The following is a 10,165-nucleotide window of genomic DNA, read 5'->3' as shown; positions in this document are numbered from 1 at the left end:
CGCAGCCGCCGGGCGTTCATTTTATGGTGGATGAAGAAAGCCGGGATGATTTCTTTGAGGTAGTCCCCGCTGTCTGCAGGAAAGAAAGAAGGGAATCAGGAACTGGTGAGGAACAGGGGTGGGACAAAATAAAACAGATACAGAATACATTGCTGTCCTTTAGGGGTGGGGGGGGGGAATCGATACAGCGTAGTACCGCGATATTTTCAGTGGCAATACTGTATCGATACACAGGTGTCAAGAATGGATCTTTTATCATGTATTTGTTGGTCAGTTTGTCCCATTTTTCAACAATAACATTGAAGTGAGATGAACAAACAGAGAAATGTTTCTTTTTAGATGAAACAGATGTGGACTAAGTTTCCTTTTGGGGACGTGATTTGAAATTGGGAAAAATCAGAAGTTGGGAAAAACTTTATAAATTGCAATATAAATATCGCAGAATATTGCAACATGTTTAAAATCACAATAATATTATATCGTGGCGTAAGTATCGTGATGATATCGTGTCGCAAGGTGTCTGGTGATTCCCCCCCCCACCTCCGTAGTCTATATCGACGATGTTTTATTTTCGGGATTGTTTAAGTCTCGCCGGAAATCTGCTGGATGTCTCTTATTTCAGCCGGAGGTCCTTCGCCTTCTGCTTTCTTTGTGTGGGAATTTGAAATTTCTGCTGATTTCTGAGGACTATGGTTACCTGGTCCTCAGGTCTCTGCAGGTAAAAGACAGCTAGCTACTATCTGTCCAATCTGAGGACTATGGTTACCTGGTCTCAGGCTCTGCAGGGTAAATCCGACAGCTAGCTGACTATCTGTCCAATCTAGGAATGGTACCTGTCCTCAGATCTCTGCAGGGTAAACTAGACCGTAGCTAGACTATCTGTCCAATCTGAGGACTATGGTTACCTGGTCCTCAGATCCTGCAGGGTAAATCTAGACCGCTAGACTATCTGACTATCTGAGTTTTCTGTTGTACTTCTTCTTTTGCAAAGGCACCGTTGCACCACCCGGCACTTAGCACCACCCAAGACAATGACAACAACAACCGCTGCGTCATGGAGTAAACCTCCATATATGGGCGCCTGCTCTCCCAACTGAGCTATCAGGGCGTCCCCATAGTTAACTGAACATAAGTTAATTAGCTGTAGAGGAGGAGGTTTTCAGCAGGATGGGGGACGACAATTTGAGGAAAATAACAGATGCCCCAGCACTTTTAAGTCCAACGTCAGGACCCATAGATGTTTATAGTGATGTAATTTAAATTTACAGACTAACAAGCGTGTGCTTCAGTTTGGACTTGCATTGAATAAAGGGAGAAAACCTGTATTTAACCTTTTTACAGACATTAACTAAGTCGTTTTTCGGGCCTAAACCTAACCAAACTGCGACCGTTTCACATTGTTAACGGCGTTAAAACCACGGCCGCAAAGCCCTCTGGTTTAAATTAGAGATTCCAGCATAGGCAGAGTTTGACATTCGAGCCAGGTGGGGTAAAAAAGTCTACGGACGGTTTCGATTTCATCCGATGACCTACTTGGTCGGATCAAGCCTTTCATTCGCAATAAAATAACTCACCCTAACCCAGTTAGTTTACAAGGGGGAGAGTCCTGGCATGTTTATATTCTGTGTTGTGTGTCTGATGTACGTGTGCTGCTGTAACACCATAATTTCCCTTTTTTTTATCATTAATGCCTTGTAATGCCGCACAGTGCCCTGCTATGCCATGAACTACCAGAGAACGCCTACCAAGAGCCTGGGTCCCCTTTACAGATAGAGCAGGTCTAGACCACACTCTATAATTACAAGGACCCAACAGTTCTATGTAGTTTCCTCCAGAGCAAGCAACAGGGAGGGTGGAGAGAAAAAACTGCCCTTTTAGGAAGAAACCGGGACGACCAGACCCAGACCCAGCACTAGACCCAGGCTCTTGGTAGGCGTTCTCTGTAGTTCATGTGCATAGCAGGGAACGTGGCGGCATTACAAGGCATTAATGATTAAAAAAGGGAAAATTATGGTGTTACAGCAGCACAAGTACATCAGACACACAACACAAATATAAACATCCAGGACTCTCCCCCTTGTAAACTAACTGGGTTAGGGTGAGTTATTTATTGCGAATGAAAGGCTTTGATCCGACCAAGTAGGTATCGGATGAATCGAAACCGTCCGTAGACTTTTTACCCCACATGGCTCGAATGTCAAACCTGCCTATGCGGAATCTCTAATTTAAACCAGGGCTTTGCGGCCGTGGTTTTAACGCGTTAACAATGTGAAACGGTCGCGTTTGGTAGGTTTAGGCCCGAAAAAACGACTTAGTTAATGTCTGTAAAAGGTTAAATACAGGTTTTCTCCCTTTATTCAATGCAAGTCCAAACTGACAGCACACGCTTGTTAGTCTGTAAATTTTAATTACATCACTATAAACTCATGGGTCCTGACGTTGGACTTAAAAAGTGCTGGGGCCTTGTTATTTCCTCAAATTGTCGTCCCCCATCCGGCTGAAAACCTCCTCCTACTCGCTAAGTAAACTTATGTTCAGTTAAACTATGGGGACGCCCGATAGGCAGGTGGGCGAGCAGGCGCCAATATATGGAGGGTTACTCCATGACGCAGCGGTTGTGGTTGTCATGTGTTGGGTGGGCTAAGTGCAGGTGGTTGCAACGGTGCCTGTGCAAAGAAGAAGTACAACGAAAACTCGATAGTCAGAAGCTAGCGGTCTAGAGTTACCTCAGCGATCTGAGGACCAGGTAACCTAGTCCTCAATTGGACAGATAGTCTAGCTACGGTCTAGTTTACCCTGCAGAGAACTGAGGACAGGTAACCAGTTCCTAAGATTGGACAGTAGGTCAGCTAGCTTCGGATTACCCTGCAGAGGCCTGAGGACCAGGTAACCATAAGTCCTGCAGATTGGACAGGATAGTCTAGACTAGCTGTCGGATTTTACCTGCAGAGACCGAGGACCAGGTAACCATAGCTCAGAAATTCAGCAGAAATTTCAAATTCCCACACAAGAAAGCAGAAGGCGAAGGACCTCCGGCTGAAAATAAGAGACATCCAGCAGATTTCCGGCGAGACTTAAACAATCCCGAAATAAACATCGTCGATATAGACTCCGGAGGTGGGGGGGGGAATCACCAGACACCTTGCGAACGATTCATCACGATACTTACGCCCGATATAATATTATTGGATTTAAACATTTGCAAATATTCTGCGATATTTATATGCAATTTAAAGTTTTTCCAAGTCTGATTTTTCCCATTTCAATCACGTCCCCAAAAGGAAAATGAGCCACATCTGTTTCATCTAAAAAGAAACATTTCTCTGTTTGTTCATCTCATTAATGTTATGTTGAAAAATGGGACATAAACACTGACCAACAATACATGATAAAAAGCCATCTTGACACCTGTGTATCGATACAGTATTGCACTGAAAAATATGCGGTACTACGCTGTATCGATTCCCCCCCCCACCCCTAAAGGACAGCAATGTATTTGTATCTGTATTTTGTCCCACCCCTGTTCCTCACCAGTTCCTGATTCCGTCTTTCTTCCTGAGACAGCGGGGACTACCTCAAAGAAATCATACCGGCTTTCTTCACCACCATAAAATGAACGACCCGGCGGCTGCGTCAGGTCGTTCACAACCTCCCGTCGAGAGACGGCAAGAGGCAAGGGAGCTCAGGTCTCACCAGTCGGAGCTCCACGCGCGGATCAACAGCGGGTGCCTCCGCCTCGGCAATCAGATCCGGCAGCTCCCGGGGATCCTGACCCAAACGGGAGCGGCGGCGGCGCGCGAGCGGCTACACAACCAACTGCAGAGAATCGAGTCGAACTAAAGCAGCTGTGTGCTCTGGGTAATGAGGTGGAGTACAGTGAAAGGCTGAGGTAGAAAGTCGTAGTTATAATGTAGCAACAAAAGAGGTCCAGTGTTCATTCGAAAAAAAACTGTTCCTATTTTCTATTTTTTCTGTAGTTCAAGAATTGCTGCCCTATTCGAGAGGCACGGTCAATACAATACTTCTTTTTGTATGAGTTAAACAAAGAATACCGTTCCAATTAGTGGAATAGTTTGTTCACTCTATGTGCCTATAAGCGGATTAACATTCCCTTTTTTTCAGGGCATTTCAGTTTTTTGTTGTTGCTGTTTTTTTATTCTTAGAAGTGACCAAACAACCCAGACCTTACCCTGCTAATGACCTGCTCCTTTGCTGTTTGCATAAGAAATAACCATAATAACTTGCCGGCTATATGTTTTTCAGGTCATCCACAGGATGAGTATAATGTCATGTAATATTAGATCATATTTAGGGAAAAGATTTAAAAAAAAGGTCTGTCATGAGGATACACGCCTCACAGGCGAACCAATTAAAGAAATTATGAGATCACAGTGGCATACTTGTGGTATCTGACTGAACCTTTAAAAACTGTAGTAGGCAGTGTATTTTGGCATTGTTGGGCAAAAATTCCATAATACCCTTTCAGCCTAAGACTTCTGAACGTCCTCTTGGCTCTGTTTAAAGACGAGAGGACTCTTTGCCAATACCAGGCCAGAGAGCTCCGGTTCGGGAGTGAAAATCCCGCTTCAGTTTCTCAATCAGGGTTTGATTGTTGAGTGGCTAGTAAAGGTCTACCATTGAGTCCATGATAGTTATGCACACGTCTGTTCCTTTGCCTTTTTTACGTTTTTTTTATTTTTTTATTATAATGCGCCGAGTCAAATGGTTTAGGTCACAATTCATCTGTGGCTGGTTGGTGATGGTCCAAGCACCAAGACTCATTAATAGCATTTAAGTTTAGTGGTAACTTTTTGGACCTTAATGAATGGTGACTTTGGTCAGATGATTGTCGTCCAGCAACTTTCCTAATAGTGGCTACTAGTACTGCGTGGGGGGGGGGGAGAAGGCGATCACGGAAGGATTGTTTCATGTGATGCGCCAACAGTGTTGTTGCATATTCAGAGTGTCCTCATGGGGGCGACAGACAAACGACGCACTATAGCTTTAATGTAAACATCAATAGAGATATTGAAAGGGGGAAAATCACTTCCCAGAACCAGAGCCATTCATAAAAGTGGGAGCGAGGGAGCATTCTATTGGCTGTTCCTCACATGCATGAAGAGAGGGGATAGGCGGAGCTGCAGGAAGAGGTCTCACTCTGCTTGAAATTCTGACTTTTGTGCGTGCTTTTAACTACCGCAGCTTAACAAGGTAACATTTTCCGCAAGGTCTAGTCGTACATTCACCTGGGTCCTACAGCAACAAGACATTGTATGGACAACTCAACTAACAACAAAAATATCCTATTCTTTTTTGGGGGTGAAAACAGAGAGAGAACAATTGCAGGAATACAGAATATAGTGTACGTGAAGTGGTGGGTTCAGGTATCTACCTCTGTCTATGTCTGCAGCGTTAAACAGGCAGGTTTGATTTTGTGTAGGGCTGCCACTATGTGAACTTAATTTATTTTGCTATTTATAGAAACGAGGTAAAATGCATCGGAGAGGAACGCGGATGGAGGAGCACTTGTGTTTTGTGCACTTCGTGATTGACATTTAAAGCAAGAGTAGAAACGTATGCAAGTGAATCTGGAGAGTGTGGGTGTTTGAATGACGTTGAATAACATATGATCCCAAATGTAAACAATGGTACTTGTATTTTTTTATTATACAGTCAAAAGTTTGGAAACACTTTTTTTTATTCACATGAATGGGATGCCATGTCCAATCCTTTGGGGTACTGTGCTTTCTTATGATTTCTATCATAAACAGAAACAAGTCAGGTTGGATGGACGTATTCATTCATCTTGCTAAAGCCCCTTAATTTCTTTTTTTTGAAAATGCCATAAGAGGAGTTCCTTCTCCAGAAGTGATTCCTTTTGAATGGTAGAAAATTTTAGAATAACACTCCATGTAAAAAACAGTGGATCATTATTATATCATATATAATACCTTTCAAAACATAACAAAATGCAATTCAAAGAGCTCTACCGTGATTTTAAAAAGAGTCTGGATTTAGTCTTTTTGTTGCCTCCCAGCGTGCGTATGTAATAAAGTACAAAATGAGATGAGATCACTTTATTGTCATTACACATGTACAGGTACATGCAACGAAATGCACGTTTTGGGAGAGTTTTAGGCTATCTTTCAGGGCCGCAGCCTATGTTAAAGCGCCGCCAACAGCACACCACTCTGAACGACGATTCATGCAGACAGAACATAATGATAGAAGATTACCAGCACTAGAGCACAAGACAACACAGATCATGGTGGTTACATGAGGATCTTTTGAGTGGTTTTGGAGAGTGTATAAAACACAAGAAACGAGGCAGTTAGGCGAATAATCTTAGTCTTTACTGTACTTAATGTAATGTACTTGTGTAAATTTCCCATGCTGTACATTACTTCGGTATTCATATTCCCGGAGACTTTTACTCCCCTACAGTTCCCCTTAATTATCTCTAGTTACTCGTTCCTAAAAAAAAATCAGAACAGACAGTTTTACACTGGAAAATAAAGGTTTGGGTGAAACATTACCCGGATTTCTCAGTTTGTTGCCAAGTGGCAAAGAAAAAAAAACATAGCACAACTAAAGAAGAAGAGAAGAAGCATAACGGACTGCATGCCTTTTTCCCATTACATGGTACCTTTTTTTGGTTTTCCATTATGGACTAGAAGCCGGTTACCTGCCAGACAATTCGTTTTAGGGTATCGCCTACCATCGTAGGGTCCAAGTGAGCTAGGTTGAATACCAAAAGGCCACGTGAAACCTGCAGACCGCTGATGTGGCGGAGAGAAATCCACTAATCACATGTGATCACATGCTAGGGATAGATGGGCATATGCGGGGGGTGGGGGGGGGAATCCTGAACCAAACCGCCATTTTAAAGTCGTTAAGCCAGCTCGTTTTGTTTTTTTGCTGCCTTCCAGTTTCTTCTGTAAACTAATTTGATCTTACAGGCTGTGGCGACAGCCACAGGCCGAGCAATCAAAAACAAACACACCTCAACTTCCTGTGTGTGTACAGAGCCCCAGAAGGTGACATGCAGGGGGAAAAACATCATAACAAAAAAAATGTACTTGGAGGAATCTAACCCTTTTTCAAGACCTTGACTTTGTTTATCAATATCTCCAGTTTTCATTTGTGAATCTCCAGTTCATTTATGAGATTCCAGTAGACAGGAATTTGTGCTGTATATTGCCGACAAATTAACGTGTTACAAAGTATCACCGGGACCCCCGTGGCCAACACTGCGTGAATGTACACTCTGAAAAGGGTGGTGTTCTCGCCTAAATTACAGATATTACTGGATTTATATTCACATTATTTCCATATGTTAAAGTTGTAAGGAGTGAACTCTGAGAACTGACTTGACAACAGTGTTATTACAACACACAACAGCCACACAAACCAGACAGCGCTCTTTACAGAGTATAAGCAATAAGCTGTAATTTACACCTTTCCTTGTATAAACTGAACTTAAAAAAAAAGATGTAAGTAATGTTGTGTATGTTGAAGGTGTTGACGGAAATGCCTCAGTCACTTTAATGCGCCTGTACAGTGTCTGCAAGTATTTGTAGCACTGGTAGATAAAGTAATGGTGTGGAAAGCCCCCAGAGTCCGTGAATAACCAACCCTAACCAAAGCTCAGAAGGGGATAGTTCGGTTTGTCTTCTTCTGCGTAAAGTCTGTTCTGACCACCCGATGATGACAAGGATATACTGAGTGATAATTCAAATAACACTAGTGACATCACATCTTTTATTGGAAATGAGGGGTTTGAGAAAAAGTTAAAGTGGAAGATTTGTCATCTCTAGAAATTGGATCTTGAAACACCCAAAAACGGGTTGTTTTCTACACCATAGTCACACACAAAATCATTAGAGAACTACTCGTGAAGTGCTTATCAATGCTAATAACAATATTATGCCCTCACCCTAGGTTTTAATTGCTTGTTTTAATAAAGCTTAAGTGTGTAACTTTTTTATACTGTAGGTCAGTAGATACGACCTTTGAAAAACTAACCTTCTGTACCAGCATTATCCGAAACTGACCATAAATGTTAAGTAAACCCCAGTAAAGTAAAAAAGTAAAAAAAAAACTCCATTTACTTTATTTTCAAAACGGGACACTGACCCCGCGGTCTCCTGCGTGTGAAAGTCATGTGTTTTGTTTGACCCCCCCCCACAACCGCCTCTTACAAGGATGTTTGGCCTTGGGCACTGCCAAACACTGATACGCTTTTTGCTCTCGTGGCATATGTCATTCGGTAAAGGAAGCTCGGTACTATTGCTAATGGTTGGAATCAAATGTATTCATAGCAGGTGTTCTCATAAACATTATATTCAACGTATGTGCTTATAGTATCACCGTGTGTTCATGTCATATATTTGAGTAAAAGAGCTACGCATTACACTAGACACTTGGTGTCAGTAGTGCTTAGTAGGTTCACCTTCAAATAAGAAGCATGCCAGTCTCCTAGGTTCTAAAGTTGTTTTTGGTCCAATGTGTCCAACCAAGCTCGGCCGGGTGCGTCAATTTGGAAAAGCATGGGCAAGGGTGGGTGGGGACCTATGCCTCCTGTGTCTTGGGTGAAGATTCCTCTCCTTATGTAAGCCCATGCTGAGACCTTGGTCTTATTTGCAGGCGAATCTCTGCTAGACACTAAAACGTTTATGGAGACAAACATCAGCCACAAAACATGGCACGCAGTAGCAACTTATGTGCCCCCCCCCCTGGGCACATAAGATTCAAGAGAAAAGGGCTAAAGGGTCAAACAAACTGGGAGAAGCTACTGGGATGCCAATTCTCTGTAAACCTTGTCTATGGAATATATGTTCTATGGGAAATAAACGTTCTCTTATCACATCACTGACTGAACCTTCAGTCACTGAACGAATATAGAGGGCAGGATTTAAGCACAAAACACTAGGTAAAGAGCAAGGCTGTTAAGGTACGTGAATGTTGTTCACAAACCTGGTAATCCCTCGACTGTGACATTGCGCCATGGCATAGGTTTTCCTGCCAAGAATCTAGTAGTTCTTTTGATGGTTGTACCATTTCAGGGAGCCTCCGCGACCACAAAAGGATGATCGTTTTCGTGCCATGTTTTGCCGGTTTCCTCGGATACCGGATGTGTGCGCTTTCTGGCTAATACGTACTGCTGTTATTCCATGGTTTGCACTTTCGAAAATGACAGCGGCTAAGAAGTCACTGTCTTCATGATACAATAACCTTATTCTCAAACAGGGGGTATGAAGGGAACACGCAGTAAAGGCCTCAGACGAAAACTGGATTTATACCTCATAGTGGTTGGAGGTCCCCCCATTGGTATCACCCGGTGAACATTATGGCTGTGACATGTATATCAAAGCCATGTCGGGCGTCTACAATCATACATTCAGTATTTGGGATAGGGGTCACTGCTGCATGAGGGATTGTGTGCTGCGCAAAGCATAAATCAGGAAGGATTGCATGTGGTACATTCTTGTGATTACTGTGACAACATTACAGTACCGAGCACCACGTATCTGGGGTTGATAGTCAGATAATACGAGGTTTGCAGTGAGGGGCCTTTGTAGATGAATGCATCACAAGGACAAGATTGGCTGGGCCTCTTTCTGTTCTGATGTGGTTCTTTTCAGGATCAACAATCTCCCTGGGATCCGTAACCACATAGCAGCTCTAACTGACCAATTACTCGATGTGCGGCCTCCTTTTTCACGTAGGTTTGAGGGCTTTAAGTTGGTGGGAGGTTGTGGCGTTTGGGATTTTCGCGGGTCCAACACTTCAAACCTGGATTTCCTGTTCCTCAGTGGAGAGTCCATATCTCTGGTTAAAAGTCAAAGGATGGGTTTTTAAACCTGAACCCTTAATTCAAGTTGACCTAACCCGAACTTTTAAAACCCGGTCTGTGTACTGCATGTACTCCTCATGGTTACGAGTTTAACATTAAAACTAGTAGAAGCCAGTCCTTGATCTTTTCTAACCCTAAGTATTGGTGTTGCCCTAAACTAACCAGTTCCATTTCACAGTGTATTAATAGATACCGGCACATGTGCTTCCACGGCACATGATCATAGAGGCCACTGAGAGGCTGTTTTAATGAAACCACTCCTGTGTCGTTTTTTAATGTGACTGGCAATGGAGATGTTCGCCCGCCATA

At 43.0% G+C, this 10,165-nt stretch overlaps 1 pseudogene; it reads right to left on the bottom strand.

Moving 5' to 3' along the window:
• LOC116693078 (tumor necrosis factor receptor superfamily member 11B-like) overlaps nucleotides 1–10,165 on the bottom strand; it is a 41,045-nt pseudogene that overhangs the window by 27,536 nt on the left and 3,344 nt on the right.

Source organism: Etheostoma spectabile, chromosome 7 (assembly GCF_008692095.1).
Source record: "Etheostoma spectabile isolate EspeVRDwgs_2016 chromosome 7, UIUC_Espe_1.0, whole genome shotgun sequence".
Lineage (NCBI taxonomy): Eukaryota > Metazoa > Chordata > Actinopteri > Perciformes > Percidae > Etheostoma > Etheostoma spectabile.
Note: the sequence above shows the minus strand (reverse complement) of the source record. Positions and strands in the feature narration are given on the sequence as shown.